This window comes from Strigops habroptila, chromosome 3, assembly GCF_004027225.2.
Source record: "Strigops habroptila isolate Jane chromosome 3, bStrHab1.2.pri, whole genome shotgun sequence".
NCBI classification, from domain to species: domain Eukaryota; kingdom Metazoa; phylum Chordata; class Aves; order Psittaciformes; family Psittacidae; genus Strigops; species Strigops habroptila.
In genome coordinates, this window is record NC_044279.2 from 6,284,244 (window position 1) to 6,305,899 (window position 21,656).

Consider the following 21,656-nt stretch of genomic DNA (forward strand, 5'->3'; position numbering starts at 1 on the left):
GACTGCGTTGGTGTGGTGGCTGCACATCAGGGTACCCTAAAGCATGGCACCATGTAGCTGTTTGCACAGTGTCATCCTGTTCCCTGTCACCACCTCTGCTCAGCAACCTGTTCTCACTGACACCTCGCACCAGTGGTTGAAACAATTGTGGTTGTGTTGTACAGGCTGTAGCTTGTGTTATCCTGCAGTAGTTCAGATTTAAGTTACAGGCTAAAAAGAAGTATATCACTGGTAATTGCATGATGAAACTCTGAAATATTCTCGTTCTAATGTATTCATTTCTTTTACTGAGCATAGTCAAATGCTTTGGGGATGGGAAAGGAAAAATATAAAGGATGGAAGTATATTCCCTCTTGATGTAGGGGAGGTGTTCAAGGGTATGGTTGGAGTGTGTGGTTACAGCCACAAAAATAAATGCATGTATACAGCACTGTATAAATAAATTGAACATTGACTGGACTGACAGTTATATGGCCAATATCTCCTTTAGTTCATATGTGCTGTATGTGCAATTGGATGCTATGTTTTGAAAAATTCACATCTGGCCAGCTCACTTTATGCAACTTCTGTTAGAAAAGCCACCTCATCTGTCATGGAAATGACCAAGCTAGACAAGTATGTTGGACAGATACCCATGACTCCTGCTAATTCACCAAGGTAAAATGGGAGTCATTCACTAGTGAAAATGCTGGAAGAGGTGGTAGGAATTCTGCAGAGGTAGGCCAGCTACAAACAAATAAAAGAAAAATTGTGGCACTTCAGATTCAAGCAATGTTTTCCAGCAACTGACCCTTGCAAGTGGCAGTGTCAAGGTCTTACAAGTGAGGCTTTTGAGGTGTGTAGGGAGTGGATGTGCCATCCTCAGGGAGAAAAAATGCTCTGAGAGAAAATTTCCCTTTGAGACCCCTTCAGAGCTCTGGTTGAATCCTCTGGCTCTGCAACCCCAGTTGTTGTTTCCCATCCCCACTGCCAGAAAATGCTGGATGGATACTCTCTAACCTGATTCAGCTAGTATTGCACTTAACACATTGTGTAATTGCTGTCCAACACGCTTTGAGTCAAATGGCCACACTGACTGGCTAGGTACGATAGAGGCTTCAGTGGAAGTGGTCCCAAACTGCTGGAGCCAGCATCCCTGGGTCCAGGTAGGGTATGGGACCCTACCCCGAAGCTCTACCACATCACTCCCCTTAGAAGCAGCAAGGAGGGTCCTGTTTTTAGCTCTGTTCTTCCCTGAGCCCCTCGAGCTGGCTGCTGTGTTTTGAGTGATCTTAGTTGTCTCTGCGGGTGATTCAGAGGGGCAGACGCCTTCCCTGACTTCTCCATGTACAGGTGGCTATCTATAGCTCTTTGTCATTTAAAACTAAAACTTACTTTTTCAAGCTGTGTTTTTCTGTCCTGACTGTGAGGTTACAAGCTTGCCCTTTAAGTAAATAGGAAAATTACATTCCGGTGACTCTGGGGCCCGGGCTTTAAAAATGTTCCTGATACTGCCAGAGATGTGAAGATTTTCCTTTGAGATGTTATACCTCCTTCTTAAAGGGACACTTCTAACAAAGAGAAGGAACTCAAACACAGATCCATTACTTCTCTTTGAGAATGATTCAGCACTTACTATGTGACAGATTCTATATTCCTATATTGTGCACGTGCTGTATGCTGACATTCAGTATATATGGTGATCCTGTTATGCTGCATCTGTGTGTTCCCAAAATAACTTCATTTCAGCACGCTTTAAAGTTGTGGCACATGTGCTGAAAACACTTCACGTTAGCAGGATTCTCCTTGTATGAATTTTAGCAATTTCCATGTTGTTAGCCCTTGCCTGCTAAGCAGCTTTCACTGAAAGAGCAGGAATTGGCAGTGAATATATCCACGTGTGAAACAGTCTCAGAGCAAATGGAAGCAATCTTCTGGCAGAGTTACAACAAGGGATGAATTTGGATCAGGTTCATTTGGGCATCCAGTGTCAGCTTGCTTCCAGTAAACGAGATATGGTATGTAGGAGGTTCTGTAATAAGGTGTCTGCTGGAAACAAAAGAATCCCTGCCTTCCGCTTTTACTATAATACCACCATGCGTCAGATAAGAGGCATCCTTAATTAGCCCAGGAAGAAAATCCAAGGCAAAGGCAGGTGATTTATTACTGCAAGGTAAGGAATGATGGCAGAAACATCAGAATGAGGCAGAAAGGGGGCTGCAGGGATGCTGCGGTGATTGGAACTCGCCTGCATTTTACCTGCACACAGGTATAACTCACGCTGCTGCTGTAGCATGGAGGAAAATACCTCTATGTTCATTAAATCATAGAGGCCAGATTATTTCTCATTTCTCTTAATCTCATTTCTTAAATGCAGACTTGCTTCACATGGCTTGGTAAGCAGGTTTTGGATCAGCACTGGTGAAGCCAAAATAAGTGGGGTTTTAGTGTGAAATGTATCCCACTTCCAAGACTGCACATCCAGTTTAGTTTAGGTAGGTATTTAAGCAAAGCCCGCAGTGCTCTGTTGCTACATCTACTTTTCGCATGGACCTCATCCTTAACGGAGGTGGGAAAACACGAGTGCTTTATCTGCTCCTTTGAGCTGCACCCTTTTAGTGGACATGGAGAAAATAAGACCAGACATAAATGATTAATGCAGAATCTTGGAAGAAAATATTGCAGGGTGCCTTGCTGTTTGATTACAAGCCTTGGAATTAGTCAACATTTCCATAATTCTAAACCAATATACACCTGTTTTCCCACTGTGATGTGAAGGCACAACTTAATTTAACAGAAACCCTGCTGTGCTAAATCTCTCATTAAATACCAAGCTAGTTCTGTAATTTAAAGTTGCAGCACCACTATTTTAACTGAATTGCCTTTGTATTATAAAATTAATAAGAAGTTAATGATGCACTTTGCTGTATTCTCTCAGATATGTTTTTTTTTTCACAGCAACAACAGCAAAAAAGAAAGATAAAGAAGAAAAACATGTCACCAGCTGACATCTCAAGGCTTTTCTGGTTTTAATCATTTTCCTGAGGATAAAATCCATTTAAAAGATTTTTTTTTTTTACACTTTTAAAAACTTTCAGCATAAGTAGGATCAAACATCGTCTTTTTCCTCATGATTAGTATAATCTCTCTGTTAGTCATATTATTCCTTGTCATATAATGGAGCTTTTATCTTTCCCCCAAAATGTATTTAGATATAACTCGTTATGGTAGGATTGCTACTAGACAGAGAAAAAGATATACAGTGTTTGAGAAATACAGGAATATTGATATATACAATACATATCAATGCAATAGGGACAGTTCTGTTTACTTGGTGCTGGCATCACAAGTAGCTTTTATGTCTTGTAAATGAACAACATGAATTTCCAGATGTGTCTTTTCAGATACAACATGCAAGCCCATGGCTCATAACCTAACTCATAGCAATGTGGTTTGTATTATCCAACTTCCAGTCAGGTTTTCTTGGAACGTTTGTTTAGATTTTGTTTTAAAAGGCTGAAGGGAGAAAAGGGAAAACCTCAGATTGAATGTAATAATGATCTTAGAAATGTGCTTCTTTGGGATGAGGTGTAGAACTGAGGCCTTAACTAGTCTCATCTTCATTAAGGATCTCATGGCTTTGTTAGTGGTGTTTAACTTCTATTCCCTAAACAAAATAATCCAATAAATTCCACCCATCTAAATGTATTCTGTACTTTCAGTTAGATGTAATAATCTTAGTTCCCCTGTGCTCTAATTTGCTGCTTAGTGAAAATTGGCTTCTGTATAGAGGGCAAATCTCAAAGAGCTGTATGCAGGGACTGCTTTAGCTGCCTTCATGGCACTGGCATTTTTTGTTTTAGTTTTAACATGCATTAGCTTAAAAACAGAATGTGCTCTGTTTTTCTAACTAGTGAATCTTGTAGAATTTCCTGGCAAGAGTTAAGTGCAGATAGGTAACACAAGAGCATTATATGTTGGTTGTATTCTTGGAGACAAATAATAGCCAAATAAATACACCTTTAATTTCATGCAGAAGCTATTTGAAGTCAGGAATCGATAGGAATCCATTTGTAAAATCTACACCTAAAATCAGCCTCTTTGGAGTCTTTGTTCTGCATTTGAAGTTAGATTGATCTGACATGGTAGCAATTATTTGTTGCCTATGTGTATATTTTTGCATATATCCTCATAGCTAAGATTTTCACCAAAAAATAATGAGCAGTCCACACTGGTTAAGCCTCAGCACTCCTATGCTTCTAATGGACTAATGGTTTATGTTGTTCTTACTTCAAGTGGGATATACGTATTCCAAGTAGCAGCAAACCCTTTGTATTGAAGTTCTGGCACAAAATAGGACATTAGCTGTAGGAATCAATCTAATTAAGGGCTTAACAATTGCGAAATGCAATTTTGAGAAAGCTCTTAAAACTTGGAACAGCAAGGAGGAGTTTGTAAGGTCTGTCTTGCAAAATATTAGTGGCTTCCTTTTTGCCAGGGAAGGGTTTTTCAGTTTTTACGTTATAAGAATGACCACTGGTTTTACTGAATGTCATTTATGTGATAGGGAAACAGGACTGTCTTAGAGGAAGTTCTTCCTTATATATCCTGTGCTGGCTGGAAGGAAACCTTAGGGTCATTTAGGGTTGTAGAATATGAAAAACTGAATTTTAAAGAGGAACTTGAATCAGAGGAAGGCCACAAAAATTATCAGGGGGATGATGCACCTCTCCTCTGGAGACAGGCTGAGAGAGCTGGGGTTGTTCAGCCTGGAGAAGGTTCTGGGAAGACCTTATTCTGGCCCTTAAAAGGGGCCTATAAGAAAGATGTAGAGAGACTTTTTAGCAGGGCCTGTTGCAACAGGATGAGGGGTAATGGTTTGAAATTAAAAGAGGGGAGATTCAGGCTGGATGTGAGGAAGAAATTATTTACAATGAGGGTGGTAAGAAACTGGCACAGGTTGCCCAGAGAGATGATGGATGCACCATCTCTGGAGACATTCAAGGCCAGGCTGGATGTGGTTCTGAGCAACCTGATCTAGCTGAAGATGTTCCTGCTTATTGCAGAGGGGTTGAACTAGATGAGCTTTAAACATCCCTTCCAACCCAAACCATTCTGTGATTCTGTGATTCTATGATTCTACGATCATTCTTCTCTTTTGGTGCCCATTCACAGTCGGGTTTGTTCTGCGCTACACCAGGCTGACAATCATCAGCATGATGCCAGTCTGCTTTGGGGCTTCCCCTTGGCTCCACAGACCACCTCAGGCTTCATGTTGAGTGTAGAACACAGTCTTGCCACGTGCCGTGGTGGTGTTATCATGTGTATCAGCAAGGAAGCACCATGGCCCCTTGGGGATGTGGGGCTTAAGGGGTTGTAACATGGGAGAGAAATCTCAGCACTGTGGTGAATTGGTTTAGCAGGTTATTTAACCTTCAGAATAATCTGTTTCAAAATGCAAGCATCCATGACGACTTACTATGAATCCACATTCACTTTCTGATAAAATACCATTTGAACAAGGAGCAAAGAAGCAAATACATTTCTGATTTTCACTTTACATCATGAGCTCATTTCTAATGAATATCCTGGTACACTCCTTTCTGGAGTAACGTTTTAATATCCAGTTCCCTTCTCTGCTTTAGGCCTTATGAGTTGTCAGTACTGTATGAACATTATGTAAAAATTACCTGTAATAAAGAGGTAATCATCCAATATGACTTGAATAATAGCCTGAATATGATATATCAGTGACTTTGAGAGATTTTGACAAACAGAAAGGGAATTCAAAGACCAATTAAGTTAGTTGAGGGATTGCAGTGATTGATTTATGATGACAAATTAAACTAATTCAGTACCCTTATAGCATGGCCAAATGCTGTTTAATGAAGGATCCGAAAAGTCTAGAACTGTTTAAAGGATAAAAATAACCAGATGGGAGAGTGGAGGATTCCCAGGGAGCGCCTGTTCCTAGGAATTGAGCTACGAGATATTGAATGATGTTGAGAGAGTGAATCTGGCCCATTTCTTTCTTTAAAATACTATGCAAATGGAACCACTTAATGATACATATTCCAGCTCAGAAGTGCGTTTTTATTATGCAAATACACCTCTGCCACCTCAATACAAGTTGCACTGACTTTGCCACTTTAGTGAAAAATCAATATTTGCACTAAATTCAGGTACCTTAGTAGAAAGGTTGGGTTTGCACCTACCATTCTGTGAAACACAGAACTGATGAACCCTGTAAAAAGTGACTTAGGCGCCCAATGAAATCCCTGTAAGTAGCAGAACTTGCAGCTTTATGGTGGAACGATGGGTGTTGTGCAGGCTTAGGGAAGGGGAATATTGACTAAGTGAAAATAACTTCTCTAAATTGAATTTAATTCATAATTATATTGTCCTTTTTTCTCAGTAAAGGATGGGGGCAGATTCACCTTCCTGTACAGCCTGATCGTTAGGATAGCTTTCTGGCATGGAGGAGAATGCAGTTCATGTCCTGTCTGGCTTGTTTATTATAAGGATTTAATTTGAATTGACCTTACAGAGCCTTCACCATTGGACTTAGTTGAGATTGGAGGTCACAGTTTCTCCTCTTGAAGCTGTTCCATTGTGTATGAAAATATTAAACTCTCGTGGGGTTGAGAGAAAGCAAGCAAAAGCACTTGGTTGCCTAGTACTGAGGGCAGTGACTCAAGAATTGTGCTATCTGGATATGAGTCTGTGCTCTAATAAGTATTTTTATTATTTGGAAAAGCTTGAAATGTTTGAAAGATACTCTCTAAGAATAGGGAAGTGCAGGAAGATCCATTGACCTGGAACACTGGGAGAAGGAGGCTGAACATTGATTTGCCTTACTTAGGGGAGGATGATGCCGCAGCCTAACCCCTGGGGTATCTCAGGAGGGTGCAGAGCTGCATGGGGTATGGACATCAGTGAGCTGTTTCGGATCCCAGATGTTCATATCAGACTGTTGCTTTTCCCTGGTGTATCAGATCTGCTGAAAAGCCAAGAGCACATTAGCCCAGCTGCAAATGCAGTTAGATGCACACTGGATTTTTTTAGATAGCTCTTCTGGAGTAGTTCAGGATACTTTTTTTGCAGTATAATAATATTGGGATGGAAACTAAGTAACGCAAAATAGTGGCTTAACCACAGAAAAATTCCCTAATGTGAAGGCCATCCCCAAAAGGCCAAACTGTTCTGGTGTGTGACTTCTGATTTCCATAACTCCGGACAGTTGAGGTCATCAGTTTGCAAAGTGCCTCCAGAATTTAACATCCAACTTAGAACATCTTACTCAGCAAGGCTGGAGGATTGTTCACAGGATATCACTTTCAAGCTGGGTACCCAGAAATCACTGACTGGAGAACCATTTGCTGTGTGCTTCAGAATGGAAAATGGAACACAATTGAGAGGCCATCACTGGAGTACTCTAGGGTATTGCAAAGCTCACCAAGATTTAGGTGGGATGCTTAGCTAAGGATAATAGCCCAGGCACTCTCTTAAGCAGCTATTTATCCTCCTGCTGGTGTTAGCTGTTTTCTGCTATATGGAACAGAAAGTACAGGTGCTTCAGTCAGCCTCATTAGCACCATGACACAAGCTATTAAAATTGTCTTTGTAATGAAGAACTAGTTCAGGAAGCCTTCCTAGCTGCCTGACTGTTCCTACAATAGTGAAATTAGAAAGGCAAATCATAAACAATGTTGCAGGCCTCAGGAAGCAACATCATTAGAGATGTCCTTGGATGCCATTTACCTCCCTCAACAGCGATGTTTGGCACCCATGGGTTTGAGTTATGTTATGCTGAAGAGGCTGGGCTTCATGGCACGTTTATAGCAGAGAGATTGTTTGTTCAGCAGTCTTCTGCCATTGTGCCCAGCCCTATGAGCTGTGCTGCTTCTTTCAAAGACTTCTGCTGCAGAGTCTGTGGCTCTGTGGATTGCTATCAAAGGGATGCAGCGATGTCTCATTTAGCGTTTGTACTCCTGTGGTGGTGCAGGAAGCTGAGGCATCCCTAGCTAGCTTTCTTCCATCTCAATCAGGTAATGAACCATGCTGTTGAGATGCACCATGCTGTTATATGTGACAACATACATGATGAGAGAGAAAACGAAAGTCCTGACTTCTCTGTGGTCATTAGAAACCCTGCCATACGTCCTGGAAAACCAGGTGAAACTGGGTGGCTTGATTGAGCCTCCTGCTCTAATAATACACTTCGGGCAATTATATTCTGCCTAATTAAAAATATTCTTTGCAGACCCAGAGAGATAATTGATTTTTTGCTCTTTGTCCAGAAGAAATTATCATCTTCATCAGCTTAGTTGGAGGAGCCGCTTCTTTGTCTGCTCTTCCCCTGTGGTGTGCAGAGCAACCCTTTCTCTTCTTGCCAGCAGTGTCACTGGGGCTGCTTGAAATACTCAGGGATTCATTTGGGTGCAAGCACCAATATGGGGTACAGATGTGTTCAACTGATTGGCATGGTAGGCATCCAAAACCTGTAGAGACACTAAAATGGGCTCTGAATTCCCAATCTGAAAAGTTAAGGAAGACCCCTAGTTGCAGAGCTTGTATTTCAGGCTGTGAGTGTAAGGAGCAAGCGATCAGCACCCTCTGAAACAGAGAGCAAATATCGTTAAAGTGTTAAATACTTTTTAATGGGAAAAGCAGTACCAGAATGGGCAAAGCTAATGTTTGTCTTACTTTTGAACTGGCCCATCTTTTCACTTGCAGCTTTGCTGAAATCAGTAATGGCTTTGCTCCCAGAATGTAGCCTGAATATCTCCAGGAGCAGAGAGAAGCAGTCATTGGAAAACATGCCACCATAACTCCATTTATTAGCGAAAGCCCATTTCTATTGCCTTGTGCCAGGGAAGTTAAAAAAGCAAAAACTGAAAAAAAAAACCCACCATTGAACTAAACAGAGTCTTAAGCAGTGGTAAACAAAATGTAGCTTCCTTTGTGGTTGATTTTTATCCAGCTGCAGCCAAATATCAAAGCGATATCAAAGGAAAGCTACCCATTAATTAATTCAGACTGGCTTCACAAAGCAAGCTGGAGCTTTTGCTGATATCTGATTCTGACAACTTCCTAATCTTCACAAGTTGTCATTAAGAGTGGCATTAAAGCAGTCCGCAGTCAATCGCAGCTCTCGCCCTATTGTAACTCAGAGATGGGCTATCTCCCGTCGCAGGAGGAGGGGGGATGCACAAGCAGGGGTTAGAATAAGCAACTTTGCTTCTTTGCAAATGGAATTTGCAATGTATCAGGGAATCTCATGAATACGTTGCCTCTGTCATTCATTCTAGGAACGCTCACCCGAACCCACTTGCAACCATTACAAGTTGCAGGGAGTGGAAATTTTCTCTGCTGAAAGAGAAACACAGGGAAAAAACAGAGAAAAAAAAAAGAAAGAAGCTCATGTCTGAAAGGAATAATTGGAAGTCTGTAATGATCTTTAAGAAAGTATGAATAGAGCCATATGACTGTTTTCAAGATAGAGAATTTAGGATTCTGGGCTGAATAAGATTATGGAAAATAAGATGCTAATCAGAGGGTAAGATTAATTTTAAACTAGGAACTTTCAGCAACCTAGTCTAGTGGAAGGTGTCTCTGCCCATGGCGGGGGGGATGGAACTAGATGAGCTTTAAGGTTCCTTCCAAGCCAAAGCATTCCGTGATCGTATGAACTGAAAGCCAGGTACCTCCACAAGTGAAGCTTGTAATTCCACTGTGAAAATAAACAAAACACTCTCATGTTCCTTACTGCTACCAGGATCTTTCAATGGGATTACAGCCTCATGTGGAGACGTGAGGTGCGTGATACCTTTATATTTCTATTCAACTGTGAATGGCTCAAACGATTGAAGGGAGTTTATGTTCCAAACCACCACTTGAGCAAGTATCCGTGAGACAGCGACTAATATTATTTTGTGGCCAATTCATGATGATACCTTAGAGCAAAATGTGCTGTGCTATTATACAATACGTTCATTTCCAATATTGTGAGGAGTACAGAGAGTATAAATGCCATTGTGGGAGTACCTCATCAAGCATCCACAGCAGCATGGATGTAGATGGTGCATTTATTTCCTCCAGGCGTGAGCACTGCCCAAATACTATTGACAAATGGGAATTCTTTTTGATTGTACACAGAACTGAGGATTTACCATCATAAATAAAACTTAGATCAAGTATCAAAAAAAACCAGTATCTGTCCAATTAGAATAATCTTCTAAAAGAAACAAAGGTAAATCCCAGTCCTTACAGGCCTTTAAGGTAGGAAAGGATTAGAAAATATATGATAGGCAGTAATCCTGTAGTGGCATTAAGTCATTTGAGATGTACTACTGGATTTTGTCATCTCTCATTTTTGCAGTTGCTAAGAAGTGAAAGAAATTGCTATGCTTGTGTGAATATAGAATCCTCCTATTTGTACAAAAATATATGATCAACCAAAAATAAAGACATTGGTAAGTAAGAGCTACAGTCAGTTTAAATGCTGTGCTTATACACTTATGTCTGGGTGGCTCTGAGGGTTGCTCAGGCAGGCGTGTCCCTTGCCTCTTGTGACCCTGTTTGGTTTGCAAAGAATGACATGGGTTTATCCCAGTTTAGAAGTGTCGTGATAGCTAACAGCTCTCAAGTCTGGCACTTGTCTTCTTCCCTGTTGACATGACAGCCAAAAATAGAGGATGTGACTTGGTGAAAATCTCTTTTCTGCACCCATGCCGTCTTGCCCTGTGCTTTTCATTGCCTTCTGCTACCTTCACTGAAGATGCAGCAGCCCTCGGGCTGCATTAGCCCTGCTCAGAAAAAACAGCATACGCCAAGAAATCGTGAATTTAAGACTTCCCATAGCTCCAAATGCTACCTTTGGAGCAGGTAGGATGAATGATGTAAGAGCTTTTCACTCAGTTGGTTTTATCAGAGGACCTTCCTGATAGCTCTCGGTGGCCTCCAGCTGTTCCACCTGAAGCCATCTCTGCAAAGAGATTTCTTTGACCTTTAGGCAAGTTGCACATAAAGATATTGCTCATGGGGCACAACGCAGGGAAAACTTCTAATTGAGTAGAATAGCAATATAAAGAATAAGAGAAGACAACTTTCCACATACTGGCATTTACAGTGCCTATGTGAAGCATGTTGGTGATTTTTCAAGAGAATCAAGAGGCCCAGTCTGTGGAAAAATGCGTTAAGGTTCATATTTGGGGTCAGATGCTAGTTGAGACCTTTACAGATGGGTGGAGGCAGGTTGATTTTGGCCTTCCTGTTCTTGATACTGTCCCTTTTACTAATGAAAGCTTAATCACAGCTCAGTCCAAATACCACAGCCAGCTGGAACTGACTCATTCTTCAAAAAATATACGTTTCTGCTAATGTTGTCCATTTTTTTCCTTGTTTGTTTAACTTCCCAACCAATGAATTTAAATACATTAGAATTTCTTCAGATTAGCATCATAAATGTATATTGCATGTTTAGTATGAATAAAAAATACTTCTCTGTTTCCAAAGAAAACACTGGCAAAGTACATTAGCTACAGAGATGCAAAAAAAAAAACCTTAAAGAGAATGAGTTCATACAAGGGGTGGTTAAAAATTACATGGTTACTTAATGCGATTGTGGCTGCTGTTTGTAATTGTATGTATACGCAATAAGAGGTTCATCTTTTCATGTGGACAGTATGTGTTTGTGTATGTTTGTGGCTGGAAACTGCAATAACATTCTGTTTTCATAGATGGATCAAATATCAAGCTATCTTTTTTTCATTCTCTCTCCACAGCCAGATTATTTCGCCACTGCAGAGTATTGGCATAACTCTGAGAGCTTTTATTTGGATGCTGATACTGGATAGTTGTGGAAAATTCCTGTAACTTCAGCTCATGGAGAGCTTAAATAGAATTTATGAGCCATATCCTCATTTGGCGTAACATATTATGGCTCTGCTGGTTAAACAATAAAACTGTACTGCTTACCCCAGCTGATCACAGTCAGGAGAGGAGGATTTTTGACATCTTCATTCAAAACCCCTTTTCTACCTGAATGCTTTGGCTATTCCCTGCAATATTTAGAGGGGTATGCTGTTGACAAGTAGTTGGGGATTAGTCTGTGTTTGGTAACAGGGAGGAATTTGACTGCCTGCCTGACTGCTGGAGGGGTGGGAATTGTGGATCGAGACTTGTATTCTGGACTCAGAACTGCTCTGCACCTTTGCTAAGTGAAAACAGCAGCAGCCCCACATCATTGGTGCCAACTCTTTCTATAAATTGTACCCTTTGCTCTCATTTAAAAGGTAGAATTTCAACAGAAGTTATAATTTTGATGCTTTTGGGGCTTATTTTAGACTTACCTCAATCACACTTTTTTAGCTAGATGTTCTTGCTGGTACATTGTAATGCAAATATGAAAGCTTTCCAAGAAGAACTTTAAAAAAGCTTTACATTAAAAAAATAAAAAAAAAAAAAAAAAAATCCCATAGCCTAGAATTTGAGTTTTTATCAAATAATAGATTCTACTTTCTCTCAGAAGAGGAAACTAAGTGCGTTGTTGGATCAAGGTGACCTTCCATGCTGCAGAAAGAGTTAGGCAACATTTCAGAAGGGCAAGAAAGCATAGTCAGGGGCTAGGATCCACTTAGTAAATGAACAGAAAAATCTGTGATGTGAAACTGAGGGAGTGCTTGAGGCTGGTTTCTCTCCTGTTGAACGAAACCCCAAAATGGCAAAGATAAGTGTAGATGAGATAACATTGTGAAAGAAACAGAGGAGCCCCTGTCTATGCGTTCTTGCCTTTCTGAAATGTTGCTGTCGCTAGTCATTCCATTTAAAGGGTTACTTCCTGAATTTCAGCTTGGCAAAGGTAAAGGATATTGCTGAGCATAATCACATGGTGTTTTCCCAGAGCATAGTTCACAGAGGAGAGAGTACATGCAAGCACAGAACAGCATAAATCTTAAAATAAAACTTCTGCAAAACAAGCATTTAATATCCTGGTAGCCATGCCCTCAGTCACAGTGAGTTTGTGTTTTGCATTACAAAAGCCATAGCATGTTTTTAAAATCCTTTCATTTAAACTCAATTTATTTACAGTGATTAGTAGCCTAAAAGAGAATTTATTTTATTTTTGTTTGAGATTGAGGGGGGAGAGGAAAAGTAGAGGATTGCTTCATTTTCCTCACAAGTTTCTAAAAGTCATCCTAGATGCTGATGTAGAATCAGAAGGATTCATGTAAGAAAGGGAGAGTTCATGTGGACCAGTCTCAAACATGAGCACCCAAAAATGGTGCTCACAGCCTGAGCTACTGGAAGCTTTCCGTTTGGCAGCAGGAGAGGGTTTTTTTGAGATGGGAACATCATGTTGAGTCTTCACAGATTCTGAAGTCATAAATGAGAAGGGCAGACTTCCCTGAACATGCCCTCAGGAGTCAGTGCTTCCTACACAGGGGGTTTTATTTTTGCTAGGAGAAGAAATGTGAAATACGCCTCTGCAGACCGCTCAAGTAAGCACAAGGCTCTCCTTTGCTGCCTCCCCCTTCTGAGGTAGTTAAGGGACCTCTGTTTCATTCCCATGGGAGGTGGTAAGACTTTTCATAGAAGATGAGATAATAGGTAGCATGTTTTGGCTTTGCTCTGGCTCTGTTTTCCAAATGTTAATATCAGGGGAGGCGCTCTCAGATTTGAAGGAAAAGTACTCCTTTTTAAGTCTGAACCTCCTGTTGACTTCTGGAAACCAACACCCAACTAGGGAGATGGAAGAAAGTATGGCTTCAGAACACTTGAGTCATGTCCAGTGGGACACTGACTGTAAGGCTTGTGTCATGCTGGGAATTGAGTCCTGGCATCTTAGGTCATGCTGGGCAAATCCACCCAATGCAGCGCAAGGCTGTGTTAATTATTAGCTGAGATCCCCAACCCACAACAGCTTCACTGGCATTTGGTTCCTCCAGCTATCCTGCATCTCTGCTTCAGGTTCTTATGTTACATCTTCAATAGGGCATCTGGGGAGTAATGTCGTAAAAGGAAATCTTCTTGTCTGGCGTACACCTGCTCATTAATGCTTTACCTGCACCTGGTGGTAAAACTACAAGATGTTGGCTTGAGAGACTTGGCTTCGGTTGTGGAATAACTCCAGATAAATCACGTCTAGCTTCTGTGCCTTTTTTAGCTCCTTGTCTTCCTTTCTGCTAAAAAGAAATAGCAGCAGTAAGCGCCTCACAATGGTGTTAGGAGGACAAATCAATTAGAGCGTGAGGAGCTCAGGCTCGGCTGTCTCCTGTCGGATAGTCAGTGTGGGCCGTGCCGTGCCTCCCCACGTGAGGCCGGGCAAGTCGACACTTCACTGCGTTTCATTTTCCGCTCAGAAATGTGGGCAGTGATTTTTGCTCCTCGCAGTTATCTTGAATGGGTGTTAAAACTCAATCAATTAATGTCATGGAGAGTTTTGTTGTCTTTCTGCGCCTTATCATTTTAATGCAGGGGGGTGGGGGGAAATTAACACTTTGGCACGCAAACTTCAATTGGCAAAATGTCAACAGAAGTTATTGCCGCTGCAGATGAGATGGATAACTCTTGCTGTTAAAATAATATCTGATGTTTTGCTCTGATGTCTAATGGATTTGCTTTTTAAGAATGGATGATACAAAATATCCCCAAGGCATTATTCCCAACAAGATATAGAATCCCACTTAATGTCTATTTTTAGGATTCAGTAGGTTCTGTAAAGGCTCATTTGTTTGAAGAAAAGCTAGTTAATCACCTCGGTTTCTGTGTGATTTTGAAGAAAGAAATTTTGGTCATACCTCCCCTTCCTTATCTCGGCTCTGTTTGGCTTGAGTGTGTCCTGAAGTTGTTGCCATTTGTGTGGGTGGTAAGAAATTAAGGAACTAAATAAATGGAGTAGAACTGCTAACAGAGCAACAGTAGTTATTTGTACATTAGGAAGCGAAGTTGTCACTTCTAAGACAGCTGACTTTTTCATTTCTATATGAGGGTACAACTTACAAAGGAGACGGCATGTTATAGCCTAATTAGTAAATGTACGGGAGGAACAGCAGGATGCAGGGCTGGCTGTGGAAGGAATCGCTGGAATATTATTAGTAGTATTATTATTATTATTTTAAAACGCCACATTGTTTTTAGTCTCTCGAGCTAATGTTCAATTTAACTTGAATTTAAAACATGAGGTGTAGAGGATTGCAAATGACTGAGCTGGAAAGCTTCCAATAGTCATTGAATTTCAGCAGTTCTAGTGTTATCTGGTAAAAGAAACAACTTGTTTTAAGCAAGCTATATGCTTGTTTCTGTGCTCTAAATAGAAAATAATGATGTTATGCATTACTGCATGAACTATATTCGGCACCCACCAGCAGTATTCATTTTCTCCTGCTTTTCTCCCTTCCTCCTTCCCTCTCTCCTTTTCCCTCTCTCTCCAACATATGCATATATATATATGTCTGACGGTAATCTAGGATGCCAAGTAACAGACCACATTCCTCTACTACTAAAATTGTATGAATACCTAACACAGTTTAAATCCCTTAAATTGGGATTTATGAAAGGATGACAGCAAACAGTCTTCTGGCTATGCCATCGCTTAGGCAGTTACAGCTACTGCTTTGCCTTTATTTGTGAGAGTCTATGTGATGGATGCACATTTGTCCTCCCGTGGATAAACTAAGGTAAATGGCTTAAACCAATACTGGGAATCCAAAGCCCTGCCTGCCCTGGTAAAGTAAGCAGGACCACAACATCAGTCTCAGTGCCAGTTAACACTTTCCTGCCCAGTGTGTGGACATACTTGGGGGAATAACTTGGGCTAGACACCATTCCCACATAAGCAATATGGACAAGAGCATCCTGCCTTGAGAGGAAGGTGAAGTATAGCTGTGTAAATGCAAGCTGTGCCACACTACTTCTCTTAAGAGCCAGAGAGTGGTCCCTTACCTCTTTTATTCACTAGTATTTATTTGGCCTCAGAAACTGTCCCCAGTTCCTGGAGAAGTTCCCTGAAGCTGTAGCCAGATATTGACTGTGTAATTCAAGTTAGTTTGACCCGAGAGAAATCATTCTAAACAGTTCTCCTCAATAGGAAAATACACCTCTTTCACTTCTGGGAAACTTGTATTACTTGTGAGTCACAAGGCTTTAAAAAAGCAAAACCAGTTGACATTAAAGTGATGTGAGAAGTACGTTTAAGAGCTCCTCCAAAAGGATTCTACTGAGAAACGTGGGAGCTAAAAGCTGAAACTAGGGGCTGAGGTGTGTGCGTGTAAAGGTGTTTGCTCATTAGATAGTCCAGAAAAGCAATTATCTCTGAAGACACTGAAAATCATTTAGTTCTCTGGCACTTAAGGACCATATTTTCTCCTTCCCCATTCTTTTGGTAGGTCAGTACATTCCTTTCTGACTTCCAGACTCAGTGAAGGTGTTCAGGAACCTGGCAAGTAGAGATTTGGGTTCTTCTTTTCCTTGGACTACTGGTCTAATTAGGGTGCAGTCACTAATTGGATCAGGAGCTTGGAGAAAACTTTAAACTCATTCCCAGACCAGAGTTAGGCAAAGAAAGTAAATTTTTACCACCATTTTTCATGCTGATGCCTCCTTAGGGGCTTTTTTTCTTTCCCGCGTCCTCAGCCTGTCCCTGCTGCTCCTTAATATTTTCCTCCTCTTTGGTTTTCCTATAGGTCCCAAAAAGCCTATGGATTTATAATCCTTCCCCCAAGAAGAATGCTAGAATTTTGTTAAGGTCTGACATTTCTTCTCTCTCCCACATTCTCTCCTGCCATTTTACAATTCTGAGATGTACAAAATGTGAAAGAAGTCCCCTTTGGCTTCAACAATGATTAATGCTAGCAAGAAGCAAGTCCCAGAGTGCTATAAATGACAAGATACATGCAAGCTGTCATCATTTAATCCTACTGCAGTTAGTTTCGTTTGGATGTTACCTGAATAACCCAAGTTCTTCAAATTTACCCTTTGCTTGGGGGAAGGTTTAGCTCAATTCTCTGTTGTGTTTCCCTATGATGCTGTCTGCAAGGATGACAGGTAAGGGGCAAACTGAGCAGGAGCATGGCTAGAAACAGAGCCGTGGCAGATGACAGGGCAGAGAGGAATGGGACAGGTCTGAAGAGGGCTAAGACCTCTAGAAATCTACTGATGGCTTTAGATGGTTGTAGCAAGACGATGAGAGGAATGGTAAGAGGTGAGGAATCATGGATAACGTCCTCCATACGCATCCCCTAAACTCCCATGGTGTAAAGTCACACTCTGCTTGACTTCAGAGGGCTTTCAGGAGATGGTCTTCAAGTGACATACTGAGCTGGGGGAAGGTTTATGTACATTCAGGCTCTTTTCTTGCCAAGTGGTTTTCTTTCTTCAAGGCATGAGGAATGACGGGAGCAAGGCACATGCAGTCTGCAGCAGCAGAAATGGAGAATAAAAGCTGCTAATGGATGTAGTAACAGTGTATCAAGGTGTTTTTGCAATGGACCATAAAATAATGATTTTTCCATAGTCTAATTACATGGTCAGAGTTTCGGAGGTGCTGGGGGCACCCAGATTTCACAGGCTAAAAACAGCTGCAGCAAACTGATCCCATGAGCTCCTTCATCTTCACTGAAAGGCATTTCCTGCTTTTTAATCACCCAAGTTCTCTATAAGACAAGCATACGCACATATGTAACAAAATACCTCTTATTAAACCAACCGATACAGATCATTTAGAGTGTTGACTGCCTTGGCCTACAAACTTTGCTTCACTCGCAGAAATTACTGCTTGCAGGAAGTCTTTAGCCTACCTAGAGCAGCTGAATGCCCATTTCTCTTCAGAAAATGGATGGAAAGCAGGTGCCCAAAAGCCTTTCCACCAAATACATATAAATGAGATGTAAGCAATTGCTGGTGAGGTGACTCAGAGCATGCCGATCCCATGCTCAGCCATGCCTGGAGACATTTCTTCCCTATTCACCCATAGCACTCCAGGCTTAAGATTACACCTGATTTGAAGCATCCCCTGACTAAATACAACAAGCCATAAGCTGATCGCCTTGTGCAATGTGCAAGCACACAATAGTAATCACAGCTAATGACTCTGCTAAATGCTAGGCTGCACACACCTCCTTGTTTGGTGTTTGTTTTGTATACAGAAGGTAACATCGACTGAATAACAAGGATGCCAAGTTACAGATGGGGTTGTGGAATCATATTTGACAGCCGATTCGAGTAATCTGACAGAAATGATGACTTAATCACCACGACAGACTCCAAATTCCCAGATAGAATTCCACCCAGGTTAATCTAATTTCCCTGCAATATTTTTTGCCAGAAATAGACTCTTAGCTGGCTTGTTTTCTCTCATGCAGACGTCACATGGCTTTGACAAGAATGTAAATAGGTTGTGTTATTTTTGTCAAAAAGATGACTTTTGAGGCTGTAAAGGTGAAGAAGATGCATGCCTTTGAGAAGGTTTTGGGTTGCTCTGCTATGTTTTTTTCTCAAATGAAGTTATATTTACATATGGTGGGATGTACTCTGGAAAAAAAGGCAGTGGGGAAGATTTAACTAGTTAGTTGTAATTCCAGGCCATGGCTGGGTCCTGCTGCTGCCCTCGACATAGCCAGCAGCAAGATTCTCATTGATTTCGGGGGGATTTACAGGATTCCATGTTTCACAACTGTTTTCTTCCCGTTTGGTTCCTACATCAGCACCCCTGCTTCTGCTTGGATGTGCCCAAGGAGAAGCGGTGATGTGCTTGGCCTCAGGCTTTGCGTGGCCTCTGTGACAACTCAGGCCATGGATGGAGTTCCCCCATTGTTGCCAGTGCTGCCTCAAGGCACTGAGCAACCCTGGGCAATGGGCATTTGCCTGCTCTTGGTTGTAAAACAGTGGCATGGTGTGTTTTGAGACCTACGGTTAGAGAGTGTGGGTAGGTCATGCCGTTTCTGGCTGCGCAACTATATTCAATAGAGCGCTCTAAAACGCTGATGAGGAGATGTTGTTCGTTACAGCCCATGCTGCAGTCTGGTTTTGATATCCCCATGCAGAGTGCTTGCTAGGGGAAGGTGCCCACACTCAGAAAGAACTTGCCAGAGAGCTGTGCTGCTCTCCTTTAGCATATGTTCTGAGCACAGAATGATGTTAATGTCTATAAGTTACTTACTGCAGTTATTTTTCTTACTCTGGACTGTTTATTAATTGCAGCTGTGCATTCATAAATACCATATTTTCATAAGCAAAGCTTTCTTTAAGCACAGAAGAAATTTTTTCCTGTTTTTCTATGTGACAACATGACATACTGAGAAATCACTTACCTTGAGACCCATGAGTGTATGGCTTTGTGATGCATAGCTACAATAACAGCTTTCCGATAAGACATGAAATCCTTCATTTCAGTAGATGACATGATTCTAGTGAGTGGCATCTAATTTGAAACAGGTTTATATCATCTATAATCTTTTGGAGGGCCTCAGAAAGCGCAGCTATTTTATTATTTTATAGCCGGCAGTTATACAAGCAAGATATAAAATGCACAGATTATTTTCTCTTTTGCTCATTGTAGAGTGAAAGGATAGTACCTATTTAGCCTTTGTCTCTGCCCCTTTAATTTTCTTATTCACTGCACACTTCTTTGAGATTCATTCTTTTTTCTTTCCTTTCCTTTCCTTTTCTTTCCTTTTCTACACCTACTTTTAAATATTTTATGGGTAGAGAGCTTATAATATGTATTGTCACGGCAGTTGTCTCTAGAGGTCAGCAATGAGTTTGATAATGAGATGCGAACCAGTGACTCTGTAAAACCTATTTCAGGTTATAAATGGCATGTTTTATTGAATCTAGTGTTAAAGGTTGTTAACGTATCAATTGGTGATGGTCAGGGTTAAACAAGCTTCAACACGAGCCCTCTTATGTTAGGAAACTGTCAGTAACGTATTTTTCCACCTTCTTCTTCGCTGAAGCCATGTTTGTGTATCGCATCCATTTTACCATGGGTATTCTGCACTTTAAACTCTCCAGGCCTGATCTGAATCGTTTATTAGTTTTGCACCAATATAATATTGTTCAGCACAAAGGCATCACTCCTGACTTCGGCTTGCTGGTGCGAAGAGAATTTGGACTATGGGGTTTTAACAGTCAAAACCCAGTTGAAGCTTGCCTTTTGCTTTGTGAACAACAGATTGTTGACTTAGTGACTTAATATTTGTTAGGTGACACTGATCTTTATGTTGTGACCCTGGTGCTGCAAAAATAATTTCTTCACATGAATTTGGTCTAAAGTTCTTTTCTCTGGTTCAGGCGGTTTGAAAAGTGAAAGATTTTTAACATTGTTAGAGTTGCCTTTATTCAAAATAACTCCACTTAGGGGCATATAAATGCAGCTAGAGATAGATTCTCTGCTACAAAATGTCTGGGTTTGGGTTGGGTTTTTCCTCTGTAACCTTCACATTCCCAAATTTACAATACTCAGTTTTCTTTCTTCTATTTTCTCACCATTCCATTGCTCCTCAGAGATGTCAATATGTGCAACTATCTCACGGAGCACGTTACATCTTTTTCCTTCTTTCACTTTTTGCTTGCTGAGTGGACATGCTGCATCACATTCCCATGAATTTGAAGTCTCCTGCAGTGCCCAGTGTATTGTTGATGCCAGGATAAATGTTAAGCACTAGTTAAAGAAGACAGAGTACAATAAAAGTTCCCTTTTTTCTATAAATTAGATCGAATAAGAGTGGTGGCAGACAAGTGCTGGGCTATTAAAGTCCATTTGGGAAACAAATGATTCAAAGAGAACAGAATTGTTAAAATTGAAGCGAATTTGTGCATCCTGGTGACTACATCCACCTTGTGGCTGTGCCTTTTCCTTAGGGCACAGTGGGGAGTTTTGCAAGCAGTACAAGGAATGCATTGATTTGCAGGGCTGGGAAGCATTCTGAACTTTGAGTAAATCTTACAGGAACATTCACAGCAATACTTGATGTTTTCTAAAGAATCTAGCAACTGCATCCCTGGAGGTTAAGTGGCTCCACCAAAAGCAATGCAGATTTGGTCTTCTGAGCTGCTTTGAAAGCACATTTGAAATGAGTGCATGGATGTTCTATCCTGCTCAGCTGTTTTTGTTTCCCAAAGTTTGCTATAATAGTCTTGTAAACCAGAATTGCCTCTGACATTTTCAGGCAATACTCACTTCTGCTGCACTGAGAAATGATAGAAAAGCAGAAAGAGCATAGACTTTTACTTGCTCACATGAAATGGTGAGGAACTGCTGAGGAGAGAAAAGGCAGTGTGTCCCTGCTGCTGCTGGAAGGTTTGTGCAGTCAAATCCCTGCAATTCTGCAGGCCCTTATGAAAGAAAATAAAAGTGGGGGTTTTTTTGCAAGCTTAAAAGTCTCCCACATTGAAACTCAATATAAGGTCTGTTCTGAAGGCGTTTGAGAAGCTGCCACAAAATTTCCCTGAATCCATCAGAGTGGACTGGCTATAAGCAGTGTCCAGTGGAGAAGCCACACACTGATCAGAGGGAGCTCAACTGTTGTATTGCTACTTCTGAAACAACAGAAAGCACCATTCATAAGAAATTGGTTGGAGTTAGATTCAGTGTGGGGGAGCAATTCCCAACAGTGCTTTGGGAATTGTTTAGTAATGAAAGCTGAGGACACACCGTACCAAGCGTGCCAAGGTAG

At 41.1% G+C, this 21,656-nt stretch overlaps 1 protein-coding gene across 21 annotated transcripts in view; it reads left to right on the forward strand.

The window, feature by feature from the left end:
• CELF2 (CUGBP Elav-like family member 2) overlaps positions 1 to 21,656 on the forward strand; it is a 567,687-nt gene that overhangs the window by 466,210 nt on the left and 79,821 nt on the right. The window lies entirely within an intron of this gene.